The 20,643-nt window shown below is 39.5% G+C and overlaps 1 protein-coding gene and 1 non-coding gene across 9 annotated transcripts in view; both read right to left on the bottom strand.

Moving 5' to 3' along the window:
* The window catches only part of IPO11 (importin 11), an 820,387-nt gene that overhangs the window by 448,309 nt on the left and 351,435 nt on the right, over positions 1–20,643 (bottom strand). The gene's annotated exons all lie outside the window — the stretch shown is intronic.
* LOC146395579 (Nuclear RNase P) lies at positions 16,173–16,475 on the bottom strand. Its single transcript, XR_014831680.1, has one exon.

Below are 20,643 nucleotides of genomic sequence, written 5' to 3'. Positions count from 1 at the left end.
ATTCAGGTATCCAGCAGAGACTAGAATCTCCGAGACCAATCCCAAATTTCCAGGAAGAAGAATCTGATTGGCCCACTTTGTATATCCCTGACACAATGTTCTCTGGCGGGAGAGGAGGGAGGACATCACATGATTTATTACCCACTTAACAGGATGTGAAGGAGCAGACTATCTTTTCAGAAGTAGCTGCAGAAATTAAGATTAAATAATTGGTGGAAGAAACAACTGGCCTTTCTGGTACAAACACTTGGCAGATAACACCAGTACCAACTTGGCTCAAGTCAGCAAAATGAACTACATATCCAATGCAGAGCTGAAGAGTTTTCATCAAAACTGGTACCTTTTTCAAAGAAATAAAAACAAACCTGTTCATTGTATGTGCTTGAACCAGCAGCCTCATTTAAAGAGTATCACTTTGAATAGATGTAGGGCAACAAATATCTACACACACACACAAATTATGAATAATGCTGGCCAATGGCCAATGCAGGGAAGAAAATTACTATCAAGTAAATTGCCATGATGTCTACATTTTTACTCTCAAAACAGATTAATTGAGCTGTTCTTTGAATTACTCAAGCCCTTCATTTCACAAGGGAAGCCAATTTCAAAATGTTTTCATATAGACCCATAATAAACCTCTGCAGTTTTTAGGCAACCAGATCCTTCCAGTAAATGTGGCTGCTCTGAACTGTCTCATTACTCAACTGAAAAGAATCCTAGAAAATAACCTTCTGGTTTCAGAATTGTTGAGAACCTGTTCTGATATGTGGGTCAGTATTTGCCAAACTTCTAATTCTAGTTGTTTCTTAGGCACAATATCTTTGATCTTTTAATAAAATATTGCCTATTTCTTCAGTCTCTGAAACAAACCATCTGATTCTCTGAGATAAAATGAGGATGGGCAGAAACAATTTCCCATCAGATAAAACCCTGAGCTAAAGAACACAGCCCAGGGCCACATCTAGCTTGTTTCTTTTCACTTTGTTTATAACATCTCAGTACAACATCTGGATAAAACTGTGTTACAGGCTAAATTGTATCCCTCTCACCCAAAATTCACATGTTGAATCCTAATCCTTAATACCTTCCACTATAACATATTTGGAGAGTGGGCCTTGAGAAAAGCGATTAAGCTAAAACAAGTCTCTCAGGATGGGTGCTAATCCAACCTGACTAGTGTCCTTAAAGGATGAGGAAATCTGACCATCAGGGACCCACGTATGCAAAGGAAAGGTCACATGAGGATACGGAAAGGAGAGAGCTACCTGCAAGCCAAGGAGGGAGGCCTCAGTACATATAAATTCTGCTGACACCTTGATCTTGGACTTATAATCTCCAGGACCATGAAAAAATTAACTTCTATTGTTTAAGCCACCTGGGTCTGTGGCATTTTGCTATGGCAGAACCAGCAAACTTACAGAAGTGGATGCATGTTTTGCTTATCAAAAAAAAAAATAGAAACATATTAACACAATTCAACAAATATTATTAGCTGCCTCAAATATTTTGTGGAATGAGGCAAGGAATCAATGAATAAATTATTGAGAGCCTCTTGCAATCCAGGCTCTCTGGCAGATGACTAGAACACAGATAAATGAGGTGTCGTCATAATCAACAGGGGCTCAAAGTCTAGCAAGGGAGTCAAACTCAATAGCAAGTGTGTCAATACAGGTATATGCAAGGTCAGTCCTTTGAGGAGATGAGTGTATGTTTCTGCTGGATGGGAAGAATAGCAATGAAGAAGAGACAGGAAGCAACAGTAAGTTAACAGTTTTGGAGGTCAGGGGAAGCATCTTCTTATTTCTGATGTTTTTAACTTATTTCTGAGTACAAGTCATCTTAAATTTCAGATAAAACCCTAATTTACTGCTCAGAAAGAGCAGCTCACCATTAGCTATACTAAACAAAAATGAGATAAACATTTGCTAACAATTACATTAAAAATACCAAAGGCCCATACTGAATAGTTCCACCTAAGTCTCCTTTGATATCCATTGTACCCCCTTAGTTCTGCATGACATAATTCTCTTGGCCACACAGCCAAGGATCTTTCAAAAGACATCTTAATGGTCAAACTAGCCATTTTAGAATATTTGCAGTTTTATCATTTCTACTCCCAAACTTTGTGCTTCACATTAAAATGAAGCATAAATACATTTTCAATCATACATTTGTCCAGCTTTATGAACCAATTCATGAATCCAAGGGCGTGGACATATCTAAGGAAAACATCACCACTATTTTCACTCTCCTCAAGTCTTCCAAAGACCCCATCTCTAGAGAAATGGAGTAGCCCTGGTCTAGACAAGAATTCCAGCCAGGCTCTGGAACTTCCAGACACCAGAGATTCTGCCTACCTCAGGTCTGGCACCTGAAGAATAAGGTTCTTACTTTAACCAAAAGAATAGAACACCTATACTACAAGAACTTATTTCAAAATCCAAACTGAAAGCAAACTGTACTTGAAAGAGATTCTATTGAACATGTTAATTAGCTAAACTCTAAATCTGAATGCACATGAAGTTATTAGAAAAAAACAATTCCCAACCATCTCACTCATTCCTTTGCAGAAATGATCTAACATCATATTCTAAATATTTTGCTTTGGTTCAAAAAGCCACAGTTGGTAATAAATATGTCTTTCACAAAACTGTATTTTGCATATGATGTCCCCTGTGGTACAATAGCCATTATTTATCAGGAGCTTCACAATCTACACAATAAATTCCCCTTTCCATATTTGTGCAAAACAAGAAAAGTAATATAGTGTTTCATATATTCTGCTTACTCTGTTAAAATGGAAGTTTTCCTAGGTTAGGTCCTAGTCTCTTCTCTCATTAAACCCTCTCCACCTCAGTAACTTTATCTTGTCCCCAATTTCAGCTATCATCTCTATGTCAGTGACCTCCAACCTCTCCAACCACAACCAGCCCCCATGCTAGCCCTGTTCAGTAGTGCTCTCTGTGATGATGGAAGTTCCCCCATCTGTGCCATCCAATGTGGTCATTACTAGTCACATATGACCACTGGCACATGATTTAAATTTAAATACGATGGCTGGTGGCTACCATATCAGACAGCACAGCTCTAGGCTTCCATTTGTACTTGACCCCATGTCTGCCAGCACTTCAAAACAGATGTGCCCAATTCAAGATGTTCCGTTTCTGCCCCAAAATAGCTCTTCACCTTCATTTGCTTATTCCTATTAGTTGTTTCACCATTGTCGCATTCATTTGCCTATGATGGTAAATCCACTTTTGACACCCATGTCTTCCCCACTTCCAGCTTGCTTACTACCCTGTCGCACATCTGATCAAAGAAGAAAAATTCATTTATTAATATTTTAGAACACGCACAGCAACATCTTAATTCACTTTAATTGGTATTTTAATTATGCTATTCCCTCTGGAAACATTAGCTAGTATTCAGTATTGTATCAATGTCAAGTTAATTATGTCACCTGTATTGATCAGGCCCAGGGAGGGGGGATTTCATAGGAGAAGTGTATGATATACAGGGGGAGCAACAGATGTCAAAGTTAGGCAGTAGAAATAACATGAGTTAAATGATTTACCTCAAGAGAAACTGTGCAGGTCAGTAGATGTGGGAAGAATATAGGGAGAAGAAGAGGACGAAATGAAGGAGAGGAAAGAGAGACAGTGGGTAGAATTCTTCCCACTGGTAAGACAAGGAAGACCTTATGGGTTTTGTTTGGTTTTTTGGGTTTTTTAATGTCTTTTTGCCATTTCTTGGGCCACTCCCATGGCATATGGAGGTTCCCAGGCTAGGGGTCGAATCAGAGCTGTAGCCACCAGCCTCCGCCAGAGCCACAGCAACGAGGGATCCAAGCCGTGACTGTGACCTACACCACATCTCATGGCAACACCCGATTGTTAACCCACTGAGCAAGGGCAGGGATCAAACCCGCAACCTCATGGTTCCTAGTCGGATTCGTTAACCACTGCGCCACAACAGGAACTCCCCTTCTGGGGATTTTAACAAAATAAAGTTAAAACCTCAGTGAAGTTTTTAACTATGCAGGCAACTCCTGGCTGCTCTGGGGTAGTGACTTGCATCTTAGAGCAACAACTTAATAATGAAGAAAACACAGATAAATGGTAATTAGAGGAAGAACTACTCTTGGTGTACAGCAATACTATCACAGTGAAATATGATACAAGCAACTTAATGCAGTTTTAAATTTTCGGCTTGACTCATTTATAAAGAGAAAAAAAGAGAAAGAGAGAGAAATTTATTTTGAATGTATTTTATTTAATACAATATATCTAAAATATCATCATTCCAGGATTCCTGTGCTGACTCAGCAGTAACAAACCCAACTAGTATCCATGAGGATGCGGGTTCAAGCCATGGCCCTGCTCAGTTGGTTAAGGATCTGGCATTGCCATGAGCTATGGTGAAGGTCACAGATGCAGCTCAGATCCCATGTGGCTGTGGCTGTGGCACAGGCCGGCAGCTACAGCTCCAATTAGACCCTAGGCCTGGGAATTTCCATACGCTGCAAGTGTGGCCCTAAATAAATAAATAATAAAATAAAATATCATCATTCCAACATGTAATCAATATTTTAAAGGTATATATGAGATAATTTACCTGTTTTTGTACTAAGTCTTAAAATCTGGTTTGTACTGATCACTCAGAGTGCATCTCAATTTGGACACTAAATTTGCATTGGAAGTACTTGATGTGTATTTAGATTTCACAAAATTTTTTTAAGATTTCATAAATTTAATAGTTGGAAAACTAGGTTCACATAGATACCATGTGGTTCCAAACATTCACAAAACAGTTCCAAGGCTGAAAATTAATTAAATCAAATAAAATGTAAAATTGTGTTCTTCAGTGACACCTAACATATTTAAAGTGTCCAAGAGCTGCACGTAGTTCATGGCTACTATACAGAACATCACAAGCCTAGCACTTACACCACTTTGAGAAAAAAACCTTGGAGGATTTTTGTCAGAAAGTTGTGCTGCAAAGGCTGCAGGATAAAGGAAAGATTTGGAGGTAGGTATCAAACAAGAGTTAGTTTGAGCATGTACACCAGAGAGACCTTTAGATATTGCAAACCTATTTTTCCTCACCAGCTGACTTTCCAGGCCAGCAGAGGTGATAAATGCTATAGTAACAGACGTACATTGTCTCACTGCTCTCCACCCACTGGCCTCACTGAAAGAAATGCTGACCTGGGAAACAGAAGCAGCTCCCCTCCTGCAAACAGCTCTTCCCTATAACATAAGGTAATCGAGGGAAAACAAGGGGATAAGAAAATGAGGAAGATGCAAACGCTTGAGTGATAAGTCCAAAAAGTTGCTGGGTTTTGCAATTAACTACCACCTTGCTAACCAACTGGAAGAAATATCTGCTATTAGAAGAAATGGCATATCAGTATCAATAATTTTCGCAAAAACAAAGACTCATTCTCACTGAAAACAGTAGCCTGTCAGCTACCAAAGGATAAGGACTTTTGTCTGATTTATTCACTGCTCTATCTCCAGAACCTATAAATCAGGCCCATAACAGGATTTGGCAATTATGTGTTCAGCAAAGAAATTAATAAACAGTTCAATAGCGTCTCATGTAATAACCACAATAGCAATAATGCCAGAGTCTGAATCTTCCATTCATTCATTTTTCTCAACAAACATTTCTAAGTATTTACTATGTGTCATTCACTCTATTAGAGGCTGTGTGTAGGGAAATAAACACAAAAAATGACTGAAAGAAAAGGAGAGATGTCTACAAAGCACTCTATTTCAGAAAAATTAAAAATAATCTTTACATCTTTTAAAAGATCTACTTGATTAATAATGGCTTTATTTTCATCAAGTATGGTATCAAATATCGAATCGCAATTTAATCAGAGGCCACTAGAATTCACCTAACCCTGAAAACTGTAAACAACTTCCATCAATAGAAGTAAACATTCTGCCTACAAAAAAGTACTATGGATGTAACTCTATCTAGTTTTATTTATCATGGCCAAATTAGGCATTTCATTTAAATTCTCTTTCCAAGTTCATGGGGCGTTTTCCTATCATTCCTTGCTTAGCCCAAGTGATATTTTTTTCTATTTTGAGGCTTTTCAGACCAAGCTAATCATGGGCTCACTTCCAAAATGTATAAAAATTAGAGAAAGGAGCTGATTGCTTAATTCTTGCCTCTGACTTGAAGCTTGTGTTAATTAGCTAGGCCAGAGTCCCCAGCATGCTCTCCAGAGCCCTGTGATCCACTGATTAGCAGTGACAAGGCCATCTGGCCTTCCTGCAGCACACTGGAGAAAGTGTCTTTTGGCATAAAAATCAGGGATGCCTGTAATTGAGAATGAGTCAAATGCTGCCACCACTTCTGAGAGATATGGTGTCTGACTACAAAGCCTGTCCCAAAGGAAGCTTTGTCTGTACACAGCAATGCCTTCATCTGCGCGGCCTTCTCTTATCTACCTTTATCGATCTCATTCTTCAATATTCCTCTTTTGATTATGTTTCTTTCTCCATCAATTACTGTACCAAAGTTGAAAAACCTTTATTTGAGTGAGGCTTGTATGTACTTTTTTTTTTTCTTTTTTGTCTTTTGGTCTGTTGTTGTTGTTGTTGTTGTTGCTATTTCTTGGGCCGCTCCCGCGGCATATGGAGGTTCCCAGGCTAGGGGTCCAATCGGAGCTGTAGCCACCGGCCTACACCAGAGCCACAGCAATGCAGGATCCTAGCCACGTCTGCAACCTACACCACAGCTCACGGCAACGCTGGATCGTTAACCCACTGAGCAAGGGCAGGGACCGAACCCGCAACCTCATGGTTCCTAGTCGGATTCGTTAACCACTGCACCACGACGGGAACTCCTGTGTGTACTTCTTGATTGGTGTCCAGATAGCTATTCGTTAAAGGGATGTCAAATTGGAGAAATGGTCAGAGGGATGTGGCTGGAGAGGCAGGATTTAGCATGTGGGTGAACCTAGGTGGTGGGGTTAGCTCTGTGCTGCTTGCTCCTCATTCATGCAGCCTGGCCCAGGAACCAAACAAGAAAGGGAGCACAAGGATGATGAACATTCCAGGGGGAAATACTGGTTGGGTGCCCACTGGTCCAATTTGCTATGATCAGCAACACACATTCTGTGAGATGCTGAAGAAAGCTAGCACTCTCAGCTTCTCCAAGCCAATGATTTCCAGCTCCTGTTTCCAGGGTAGTTTTATTCCATGGAAACCAAATAACCACATAACCCTCATTCATCAGACCATGTGTCCTATTTGGGGACTGGAATAAGTGGTCACCATGATGTTACCTAAGGATCTCTGGGCCCAGGAGCATTGTCCTTGTAAACCGCACTTATTACCAAAGGCCATCACTAGACTGAGAACTGATAAAAATAAAAGGCAGTAAGAGTCAACGCTGAACATTCCTGGAGAAAAATCCATTTGATGGTGAAGCTTCACAGATTATTCCTTCATGAGCTCATAGATGAGATTTTCACGGCAGACAAGCATAATATTAAAACAGCTGAGTGGGTGAGCACTGCATGCTTGATTCATTAAATACCACACTGGTAAACAGACCATATCAGTTGTAATTTGCATCAAGCCTCCCTTTGGATCTCAGGGTGTTGGCTTTCATGTATATTCATTGCCTGAGTTTCCCAAGTCTGACACTCCCAGTTAATGTTGTAGGCTCTGTATTCTATTATTGTAAAAATTTGCCTTTTTAGGGTGCCCAGATTTCTGCCCACCCAGAAGTCAGAGGGCTTGTTATTCCTGAGACTTTTGACTGAGAATTTCTGTGAAGCTAGTGTTTTAATTTCAACTAAAGCTTTCCCTTGCCAGTAAACAGTCAGGACAGGTCTGAGAAAACCGCAGATACACATAGAGTCTTGCTCTTTGTGAACTGAACAGTCTCAGATGCACTGTATACTTGCAGATGTAAGAACAGACACAAAGGCACAAGAATCCCTTATTCTGATGAGAGGAATTCAGCACCCGATGTTACAAACTATATCCTACCAAGCTGGAAGAATTACAGTATTCCAGGGACCAGGATTAAAATTCACACTGGCAGGCACACTTAATGTTCTTGATTATAAAAGAGCATCATGGTTAGCTGTCATGTATCTGTCAGGGTTCTGTACAGATTCAGGTATTTTCCCAATGCTGTACATGTCATCTGTGATTTCTAATATTCAGGTTGGCAAGCTTCTATTCTCTGCAGGAATTCCTCTAAGAGTGCCAGCATCCATTCTGAATATTACCTTTCTTCTTCAGGTCTTCTAGCTCTAAATAAGAAAATAAAGGAGATGCTTATATTGTTATTTTATGTCTCCTCTCTCATAAGGATCCCAAGGCACCGAACAAATATTTAGCCTGAATGGGGGGAAAAATGGAGCAAATTGCTCTTTGGAGAGGAATATTAATTCTTTCAACTTTTTTATGTGTCATTTAACAAATTATCCATTCCAAGACAATAAATGGCTCTCTAGCGGCCAAGCCGAATTAACAACCCTGTGAGCGGTAACCCTTCTATTTATAATTCACTAATGACATATGTCATATCATCTTGCCAAGCCTTCATAATTATGAGAATGATAAGCAACTCTCCCAACAAGCAAGTCTACAAACAGGAAAATGAAAAGACCACCCATCCACTGGCTCACCAGCCAACCCAAGCCATCTATCCTTCCTATCTGAAATCAAATTCCACCAAAATCATCCAACAAATATGCATTTATTGAGGGCCTACTATGTGCCAGGTCTACCTTCTATAGGGGTCACTGTACACACATAACCTGAAAGGGTAGAATGGTTTTTATCTTTGTTCTTTTCCTACACTAACTGACAATAGAGCTTGACCCTAAAGAATGAATAGGCGAACAATGCATGTAAAATTAAGAATGGTGTAAATAGAAAGGAGCTAATAACTTTGCCAAAACCCACCTGAAAGTCTCACATTTTTTAATGTATGATCTTGTTACAACAACCAAGTGAGAAATAGATTATGTGTATAATTTTATAATTGGGAAAATCTGGACTCAGAAGTTGAACATAATTTGCCTAAAGACACATAGCTATGTATATTTAATTTACATCTGTCTCTTTGTTGAGCCTTATCTGCTTACAAGCTATATATGAATTAATATTAGGTCATAGATGCTAAGGCAAGGTTTGGCTTCAGTGACTCAAAGTATAGTGCAAAGATCAAGGACGTATACTACTCAGATCATAGGAGGTTTTAGTGCTTTCATCCTGAGATAACCAGAGCATAACCAGAATATATATTCAGTTCTACGCACCAAATTTTTAAAGAATTTTGACACTCAAAAGTGTGCAAAAAAATGGGCAACAAAGAAATAAGGAAGGTGGAAACCATCTCATAAACAAGCTATTGAGAGAACTGAGAGATTCAGCCTGGAAAACAAAATGCTAAAAGGGATTATACGATAGCTATCTGCAAATACTTGAACTGTTGTGTTAAAAAAAATTTTTTTTTAATTTTTAAAAAAAAAGGCACAAGTTTGTTCTTTGTGGCTCCAGAAGACAAAGTAGGAAAACAGAAAACAGAATGAACTTCCTCACAAGGCCCATCCTCAGAAGAGCAGGGAACTGCAAATAAATGTGTTAGGTTGCAACTTAGGTATGAACTGCTGAGGATCTAGAAAGATGATCATTGTGAGCCTGGAAAAGAAATAGTGAATTAAAAGAGGCACTATCAAGAATTGATGACTAAGCAAAGGAGGGACAGTCACCAAGGGTCCCAATACTGCAAATCCAAGAGTGCCTGCCTGGTAGAGTTACCAGCCACCCACATGCCCACAGTCACCTCACTCCACAGGGAATATCCAATTGCCGCCCTGACAGAAGCAGTGGGCTACTGCAGAGATAGTGTTCCAAACACAGTGGCAGACACCCTGCAATGGGATACTGGAGCTGCAAAACCCCCACTCACCGCTTTGACCATGACTGTGCCCATTCCTGGGATGCCCACACCCCAAACATCTGCACAGCTCACAGCTCCACATCATTCAGGCCTCTGTTTTAATGCTGCCCTCTCGAAAGGACCTTTCTTGACCACGATCTCCAGTATAAAACCTGTTTACTTATATGTTTTATTTTTATATCACGTCTAGTTTATTGTCTAATATCACATAAATGTTTTCCTGTCTCCCTCCCTGAAATGTCAGTCCATGAAGCAGGATTTGTTTTGGTCACTTATGCATCCCCCATGCCTAGAAGGGTGCATGGCATACCTTAGACCATCAAGGAATCATTGTAAAATGGATGCATTTTTTCCAAGGGTAGCTTATATATCCTCCTGGCAAATATTTTCACATTGCCTCTTGATGCAAAAATTATTAGGATAGGTCACCATTCCTGTTACAGATCCACAATTTAATGCAACTCAGCTTTCAAAATAAAAGCATCCACTGACTCTCAGAACCAAATCTAACACTTGCTTTTTCAGTACTATTCCAAGGGACTATGGTTTATTGTATTTTCAGTAAAATTGACATATAAATGAATTGTTTCATATTACAATGTTACAGACCAAACAAAATACTACCTATATGGCCATTTTCTCGTTAAATGGGATTAAGGAAAAACAAAACAAACAATTTTAATTTTCAAGTTCAAATTTGGAAACTTGAATATACAAATGGAAGGTTTAAAAATCATTGTTTAATAAGCTGTTTAAATTTGGGGAAGTCTAGATTAGCTAATAAGAGGCTATCCACCCATTAATTTAAAAAGAGGAAGATACCGAGCATGAAATCGTTTCATGTGCAAGTGTGTGTGTCTGTGTATAAAAATATATATTAAATATTCATAAAATGTAATTTAATGTTTAAACATTCATAAATTATATACAAAGTTAAAATATACCCCAGACTCAATAATAATAGTAATACCTAATATTTACTGAGCACCTACTATGCTTCAAATTATGATACTTTACAACATAATCCTCACAATCTAGGAAATATGTGGTATTATTAACCCTATTCTACAATTAAAAGGTACAGGAAGTTTAGATAATTTCCTCAAGATCACAGAGATATTACTGGCAAATTGGATTCAGACTTTGCTTAGACATGCATGAAAACAAACATTTCCAAATGTGACTGTCAGGTTAGGACCAGCTCAATTTGACTTTAAAATTTTTTTTCGAAACTAAGCTGTGCACAGTCTACCAGGAAGTTTAGTTATGACAACAATATATTACAGACCAAAATATGTAGATATTGAATTCTCAGTATCTGTAAATAGGAAGCTGGTTAAATACATTAAGAAACATTCATATACCGAAACACAAAGTAGGCGTTAATTCATGAAAAACATGACCTAAGCCAATATTCTACTTTTAACACAAAACTTGACATTGCTTTCTCCAATTGTCATTCAACATCAGTGTCAAAGCTGCTGAAGGTATGATGTTCTCACATATTATACACTAATACATCACTAGTCAAATAAGATGTTTTTTGACCATTTCCAAAACCTATTTTTTGACCATTTCCAAAACCTATTTTTCCACTCATTCTAGGAAGTATGCAGCATTGAATGCCCTGCTAATTATGACCAGTGTGCCCCTGCTTTGTCTGCTAAATGTCTAACATCATTTTAATTGCACAAAGTAATCTTCTATTCACCTAGTTCTGCCTCACTTCGACTAGTTCAGTTGGCCTTACTTATTCTGTTGCATGGCTTCTAAAGCAGTGGATATAATCCTTTTTCGAAGACAATATTATACAACATGGTGACACTTGAGGATCAAAAAAAGCCTGAATTTGGAGTTCCCATCATAGCACAGTGGAAACAAATCCAACTAGGAACCATGAGATTGCAGGTTTGATCCCTAGCCTCACTCAGTGGGTTGAGGATCCAGCGTTGCCATGAGCTGTGACATAGGTTGCAGATGCAGCTCAGATCCGGCATTGCTGTGGCTGTGGCATAGGCTGGCAGCTATAGCTCCAATTAGACCCCTGGCCAGGGAACCTCCATATGCTGCGAGGGCGGCCCTAAAAAGAAAAAAAAAAAACCTGAATTTGAATCACAGTTCCACCATTCACTAGCCACAGGACCTTGGGGAAGGTACTGAACCTTTCTGAGACAGAGTTTTTTCATCTTCAAAATGGGACTACTGCAGTTCCCATTATTGCAAAGTGGGTTAAGAACCCAGCTGCAGTGACTGGAGTCACTGTGGAGGTGTGGGTTCAATCCCCAGCCTGGCAAAGCGGGTTAAAGGATCCAGCTGCAGCTCAATTCAATCCCTGGCCCAGCAGCTTCCATATGCCACGGGTGCGGCCATAAAATTTTTAATTAATTAAAATAAAATAAAATGGGGAAGACCCACAGCAATCCATAGAATCAAAGCAATCCCTATTAGAATACCAATGGCATTTTTCACACAACTAGAATAATCCTAAAATTTGTATGGAAGCACAAAAGATACCAAACAGCAAAAGCAATCTTGAGAAAGGAGAACAAAACTGGAGGCATCATTTTTCCCTAATTTCAAACTACACAATAAAGCTGCAGTAATCAAAACAATATGGCCCTGCACTGGCACAAAAACAGACACATACATCAATGGAACAAAATAGAAAACCCAAAACTAAACTCTTGCTTACATGGTCAATTAATCTTCAGCAAAGGAGGCAAGAATGCAAATGGTGAAAAGACAGCCTTTTTTTTTTTTTTTTGCCTTTTTGCTTTTTCCAGGGCCACACCCATGGCATATGGAGGTTCCCAGGCTAGGGGTCCAATCGGAGCTGCAGTCGCCGGCCTACACCACAGCCACAGCAACACAGGATCCAGGCCGAGTCTGCAACCTCAGCTCACGGAAACAGCAGATCCTCAACCCACTGAGCAAGGCTAGGGATCAAACCCGCAACCTCATGGTTCCTAGTCAGATTCGTTAACCACTGAGCCATGATGGGAACTCTGAAAAGACAGACTTTTTAATAAAAGAATAAAACTAGGCCATTTTCTCACACTACACACAAAAAATAAATTCAAAACAGATTAAAGACATAAATGTAAGGCTGAAACCACAGAAACCCTAGAAAAAAACACAGACAGTAAGCTCTTTGACATTGGTCTTAGCAATATTTTTTTTGGATCTGTCACCTCTGGCAAGAGCAATAAAAGCAAAAATAAACAATTTGGGACTACATCAAACAAAAAAGCTTTTGCACAGCAAAGGAAGCCATCAATGAAATGAAAAGGCCACAACTGAGTGGTAGAAAATATTTGTAAATGATATCTCTGATAAGGGGTTAAAAGCCAAATTACATAAAGAAATCACACTACTCAATATAAAAAAATCCAATTAAAAATGGGTAAAGGACCTAAATAGACATTTCTCAAAAAACAGACATACAGATGGTTTACATGCATGTGAAAAGAAGCTCACCATCACCAACCATCAGAGAAATACAAATCAAAACTATAATGTTATCATCTCATACCTGTCAGAATAGTTATCATCAAAAAGACAAGAAATAACAAGTGATGGCAAGGATGTGGAGAAAGGAGAACACTTGCGCATTGTTGGTGGGAATGTAAACTGGTGCAGCCACTAGAAAAAACATTATGGAAACGTCTCAAAAAATTAAAAATAGAACTACCATATGATCCAGCAGATCTGTTTCTGGTTATTTACCCAAAGAAAACAAAAACACTAAGTAGAAAAGATATATGCACCCCAGTGTTCACTGCAGCATTATTTACAATACCCAGGACATGGAGGCACCTAAGTGTCTACTGATAGATGAATGAATATAGAAGATGTGACATGTTTACACACACACACAATGTAATACCAGTCATCCATTAAAAAATTAAATTATGCCATTTGTGACAACACGGATCAATGTATGTAGAGGATATTAAGGTAAGTGAAATAAGTTGGATAGAGAAAGACAAATACCATATGATCTCTCTTGTACATGGAATCTAAAAACCAAAACATACAAACAAAACACCATAGAAACAGAGTTATAGAGAACAAACTGGTCGTTCCCAGAAGGGAGTGAGGTAGGATATTGGGCAAAACAGATCAAGTAGATTAAAAGACAGATTAAACTTCCAACTATAAAATAAGTAAATCACAGGGATATAATATATGACATAAGGAACACAGTCAGTAATACTGTAACAATTTTCATGGTGACCCTTACCACACTTGTCATGATGATCATTTCATAATGTACTTGAGTGTGATATCACTACATTGTATACCTGAAACTGGCATAATATTTTATGCCAAGTGTAATTCCTTTTTCTTAAAAAAAAAATCAATAAACCCACATTGCGATACAAAAGAAAGCAAGACATTTATATATGGATTAATGGTTAAATGAGATACTGAAGATGACTGTAAAGTACTTAGCACAGTGCCTGGCAAATAGTCAGTGCTCAGCAAATAATAGCTTTTAATTGTGGAGTTTCTGAATCTTCCTAATGCATGCTTTTGTTGTCTTTCTGTCACACCTCCAAAGATCAAGAATGTTCAAATCCTTACACTTATACAGTAAAAGAAACTCTTGATCTCAGTACATGTTAAACTAGATGAAATTTTATTAGACACACAGAGAAGATCTGAATTTTATAATAAAGAAAAATCTCAGAATTGCACTTCCTTTTGCAGGGGGCAAATAACAGGGACATGGTCACTTACTGCCCAATTTGCTAAAAATTCAAAAACTTCAAAGCAAGCTCACACGAAATACAAATCTGACTGCATCTGGGAAAATTCAATCAAATCAGTTTTCAATTTTCTGGGTTTTCAGGGAAAGGAAACTGGATAAATAAAATCTATGTATCACACACAGAAAATTAGTTTGAAATAAGAACTTGCCCTCTTCTAGAGGCTTTTTGTCTGAAAAGTTTGCAAATGGCTCTGATTTCAGTTTTATTATCAGCTGAAAGTAGAATTCTCCAAGGAGAGGCAAGGAAATAAAAGAAATATAGGAAAAGCAGAAAGGATATTAAACTATGTACCCAGCCAAGTACTGGCCTGTAGGCAATGATCAAAGAGTGGGTGCTTGGTGGTCCACTCCTAATTATAAGCAGTCTCCCTCATTTCAGACAGTTCTCCACGAAGAGGGCAGTCCCCAAAGAGCCCACACTAAAGCAGCCTGGAACCCCCCAGTGGATGTCCTCAGCTTTTCCCAGGCTTCCTGGCTTCAGGAAGAATAAGCATCTATGGAGTTCCCATCATGGCTCAGCAGTGAACGAACCAGACTAGCATCCATGAGGATGTGGGTTCGATCCCTGGCCTCACTCAGTGGGTTAAGGATCTGGCCTTGGTGTAAGTTGTGGTGTAAATCGCAGAGGCAGCTCAGATCCCGTGTTGCTGTTGCTCTGGTGTAGGTCAGCAGCTACAGCTCCGATTGGACCCCTAGCCTGGGAACCTCCATGTGCTGCGGGCGTGGCCCTAAAAAGACAAAAAGACAAAAAAAAAAAAAAAAAGAAGAAGAAGAAGAAGCAATAAGCACCTACAGTGGAAGTAAATGATGACCCTCCCTTCTTCCCACACTCATCCTCCATGTGGACATCAAAAGAAAAATAAACAAACAAGCCCATGTCACAAACTGGAAATCATCAGCTGAATTCACCAAATAGATGTGCTTTGTTTGGCTTACAGAGTTTAGAAGAAAAAGAATGTTTCTATTTACCAACACTTAAAGAGATTTTACATAAAATCCGATCTCTGACTCATCTTAAAAATATTTAGATATTTAGATCCAGCAATTCTATTTCTGGGTATATACCCAAAGAAATGAAAATAGGATCTAAGAGATATATGCACTTGCGTGCAACAGATTTTCAATGAGTAGTAAATAAGTCCTAGAGATTTAATACACAGCACAGAAAATATAAAGAACAATGCCGTATTATAATCGAACTTGCTAAGAGACTAGAACTTCAGTGTTCCAACCTCCAAAAAGGAATCATAATCATGTAACATGATAAGGTGCTAATTATCACTATGATGGCAATCATATTATGATAGAAATGCATCAAATTAACATATACACCTTACATTTATACGATGTTTTGTATCGAATATATTTCAATACATAAATAAAAATTTAAATGAGTCAAATAATATTTTTAAAATTTCAGAGATTTGGCAACGCCAGGCCATCACACCCAGTGGAGATAAAATAAAGCAATCTCTTTCAAGGTGTGTATTCTCTCCAATCTGCCACAGTCCCCACCACTCCCTATTACAGCTCCAGCTCAAGCAGTGTCTTCCAGGCCCCTCTTCAATGGCAGGGTCCCATGGCATCTCCTGCCCAGTCCACCCTCGCACAGAGACTCATTCTCTGCGAACTCACGTCTCTGAGGTTCAGGGAGGGCCCTGTTAGGGCCGCTTTTGGCCCTAGTCTCAGACCTTCCCAAGGGACATGGGGTAGAGTGGCTAAATACACTCAGCCCCACTGATGAGCTTCCCTTCACCCCACCACCACTCCCTATTCTGACACCCAGCCCACCACATTTATTTGCATTTGCTGCCTGGCAATGGTAGTTATTTCAGAGCCCAGGGCCAACTGGAAGACCATCAAAAACATCAAATCAGATGTGACAATCAAACAGAAGTACCAACCAATATGCCTATTAATCCAAACTGAAAACAAAACAGCAGCAAACCAAATGTTTAGTCGAAAAACCCAGTCACTGTTAAAATATGTGATTTTTCTTCCCTATGTCCACTGTTGTATGAAGTTAGGCGAGTTGCTTATCTTTTCTAAATTTCGGTATCCTCAAATAAAAAGTGAGGATCATAGTATTAGTGTTACAGTAAATGTCATAGGACATAATTTGTGTTATTTTAAAGTTATTTAGGGAGTTCCCATTGTGTTTTAGTGGGTTAAGGACCCGACATAATGTCCTTGAGGTTGCGGGTTCGAACCCTGGCCTCACTCAGTGGGTTAAGGATCCAGTGTTGCCACAAGCTGTAGCATAGGTTGAAGGTGCCAGGTGTGGCTCAGATCCAGTGTTGCTGTGGCTATGGTATAGACCACAGCTGCAGCTCGAATTTGACCCCTAGCCCTGGAACTGCCATATGCCACAGGTGGCCTTAAAATGAAAAAAACAAAATCCTTTATAAAGTGAAATAGGTTAGTGTAGATTACGATATTGAATGACTCTAAGCAACAGCTGACACAAGGATAAATGAAAAAGTTTTACTATAGACATTTTTAAAGTTCTCACAAAAATATTTTAATCTATCAACCTGATGATGATTTCACATGATTCTCTACTCTTTGCCAATTCAAAATGCATACATTTTAGTACTGTGGCTATAGTTTAAAATTCTTTGATGGTAAAAGAAATAAAAATCAAAGGAAAAAATACGCCTTTGTATCTCATTATACTTAGGATTAATTACAGTTTGGGTCATTCTGGTTTTCTAAAGGCTAATGAGAATTTGAGAAGCTTAACTGAGAGTTGGATAAGGCACGGATCATTCACTATGTATCCTGCCTAGAACTCCATTAAGTAGTGTCTGGATCTAATTGCACCCATAAAATTTCTGTACCCAAATGAATTTCAAAAAAAGCTTTCTAAAGAAACCAAAACCCATTAAACTTCTTCCTCCCAGAACCACAGGCAGGATTTGGAGATGAGATGACACTGACTAAGCTCATCATCTTGAGCTCCCTTTATAAACCAAGTAATTTCAAACCCTGACTCACAGACACTTAACAGAGGCAAAGGGACAGTCAGATTAGGAACCAAAAATTCTAAAGGAAGTAAAATTTCTCACAATTTTCCCTCATCAGACCAACAGAGTACTAAACAAAGGGAATTGTTTCAATAAATGATGCATTAACATACCAATAAACCTTGGTGCCTGTTCCACAAAGAGCTACTGTCGGAGGGTCAGCCCTGCAAGAAGCTGTGATATCATATGATGCTACTCTCCCCACGCAGAGCCTGTTAACTAGAATATGTATACACACACAAACATATGCACATATATATATGCTCCTTTACTTAACTGCAAGTTCATCTCCAGTGTCCTGCATTTGTACCCACCTCTTTATCATGATTCCTGATTTTGGTGGTATAATTGTGCATGGATGATTTCGTATCTTTACTGTATATATACCTTTACTGGTGAACCTTGTCATTTGTGGAATTTTTGTTTCCTGTTGATGTGTTTTCTTTTCTGCATAGAGAAGTTCCTTTAGTATTTGGTGTAAGGCTGGTTTAGTGTTGCTCAATTCTCTCAGCTTTTGCTTATCTGTGAGGCTTTTGATTTCTCCTTCAAATCTAAATGAGAGCCTTGCTGGGTAGGTTAATCTTGGTTGGAGGTTTTTTTCCTTTCATCTCGTTAAGTATATCATGCCACTCCCTTCTGGCCTGCAGAGTTTCTGCTGAAAAATCTGCTGATAACATTATTGGGGTTCCCTTGTATGTTACTTGTTTCTTTTCCCTAGCTGCTTTCAAGATTTTCTCTTTGTCTTTAATTTTGGTCAGTTTGATTAATATGTGTCTCGGGTTGTTCCTCCTTGCGTTTATTTTATATGGTACTCATTGTGCTTTCTGGATTTGAGTGAGCGGTTCCTTTCCCCTGTTAGGGAAGTTTCCGGCTATTATCTCTTGGAATATTTTTTGTCCCCTTCTCTCTCTCTTCTCCTTCTGGCACCCCTATAATACGGATGTTGGTGCATTTCATGTTGTCCCAGAGTTCTCTGAGACTCTCTTCATTTCTTTTCAGTCTTTTTTCTCTTTTCTGTTCCACATCCGTAATTTCCACTAATCTGTCCTTCACCTTGCTTATTCGTTCTTCTGCCTCCTGTATTCTGCTGTTGGCTGCTTCTAGTGAATTTCTTATTTCAGTTATTGTACTTTGCATCTCTTCTTGTTTAAGTTTTATATCTTGTATCTCTTTGGTCAGTGTTTCCTGTGAGTTATCCATCTTTGCCTCCAGTTTATTTCCAATGTCTTGCATCATCTTCAGCATCAACAGTCTAAAGTCTTTTTCCTAGAGGCTGAGAATCTCCTCATGGCTTAGCTGATTTTCTGGGGTTTTTCCTTTCTCCCTCATCTGAGTTTACAGTTCTCTGTCTTTTCATTTTTGTAGGTTTTTGGTGTGGTGACCTTTTTACAGATAATAGGGTTGTAGCCTCTCTTACTTCTGGTGTCTGCCCCCCATGTGGCTGAAGTCAGTATGGGGGCTTGCTGTAGGCTTCCTGATGGGAGGGGCTGATGCCTGCCCACTGGAAGGTGGAGCTGATTTTAATCCCTTTGGTGGGTGGGGCTTAGACTCTGGGTGGGATTAGAGGTAGCTGTGTGCCTGAGGGGTCTTTAGGCATCCTGTTTCCTGAGGGGCAGGGCTGTGATCCCACCTGGGTTGTTGTTTGCCCTGGGGCTTCTCAGTGCTGACTGACAGGTGGGGCCAGGTTTTCCCAAAATGGCCACCTCCAGAGAAAGGCATGGCTGCTGAATATTCCCAAGAGCTTTGCCTTCAATGTCCCTCCCTCACAACAAGCCACATTCACCCCTGTTTTCCCAGGATGTCCTCCAAGAACTGCAGTCAGGTTTGACCCAGATTCCCATGCAGACCTCGCTCTGCCCTGGGACCCAGTGCACATGAAAGTATGTGTGAGCCTTTTAAAAATGGGGTCTCTGTTTCCCCCAGTCCCGTGGAGCTCCTGCAGAGAAGCCCCAATGGCCTTCAATGCCAGATGCTCCAGCGGCTCTTTCTCCCAGTGCTGGATCCCCGCACATGAGGGTTTGATGTGGGGCTCAGAGCTCTCACTCTTGTAGGTGAGTCTCTGTGAACCAGTTGGTTTTCAGTCTGTGGAGCTTCCCACCCAGGAGGTATGGGGTTGTTTATATCCTGAAATCGCCCCTCCTACCTGTTGATGTGGCCTCCTATTTTTCTTCTGGAGTAGGGTATCTTTTTTAAGGTTTCCAGTCCATATGGGGGGAGATTGCTCAGTCTTTAGTTGTGAGTTTTGCTGCTTTTAGGAGAGAAGTTGAGTTCCAGTCTTTCTATTCTGCCGTCTTAATCCTGTCTCCTATATGATCCTTAAGTTGAAGTAAATTGTCTTCATTCCTTATTTTCTATTGTGAATTTAAAAATTACCTTCCATATCAGTAAACAAAGGATATTGCAGCCATCAAGCCATCACTTTACAATCTCCCCACATTGAGCCGTGAGAGAACAAGATGCCTGCCATCTAGCAGTCATCTGATGCAGCCTCCCCGTGACAGTGCACCCCAAGAAGACTCAGGATGAGAAAACACAGGATACTGGCTCAGGTACCTGAGGTGTCTATCAAAGGAATGATTTTAATGAGGCCAGACTTTACATCTTCCCTACATAGAAAAGCACTAAATTCCTTATCTTGAGATATATGGTTTTCTTTAATTAACAGTAATCTTTTCATGTTCCAACTACTGGTATTTGTTGTAAAAACTCCAATATCTCCTGGCTCCCCTACTCCCTGCCTCTTTGGAGCAGTCTCTCAAGAGGTATCTGAGATGTCATGTCCAGGGCTTAAGTCCTCAGAAAGTCCACTGAATAAAACATAACTCTCAACTTTTAGGTTGTGCTTTTTTTTTTTTCAGCCAACACTATCTTGGCAGCAAAAGATTTAAAAACCTCTAG

The sequence above is a fragment of the Sus scrofa genome, chromosome 16 (genome assembly GCF_054392235.1).
Source record: "Sus scrofa isolate SSC_HxYL_T2T_F1_AM1 chromosome 16, Sscrofa_HxYL_maternal_Yorkshire_Landrace_v2.0, whole genome shotgun sequence".
Taxonomy (NCBI): Eukaryota; Metazoa; Chordata; class Mammalia; order Artiodactyla; family Suidae; genus Sus; species Sus scrofa.
This window is presented reverse-complemented; position numbering and strand designations above follow the sequence as displayed.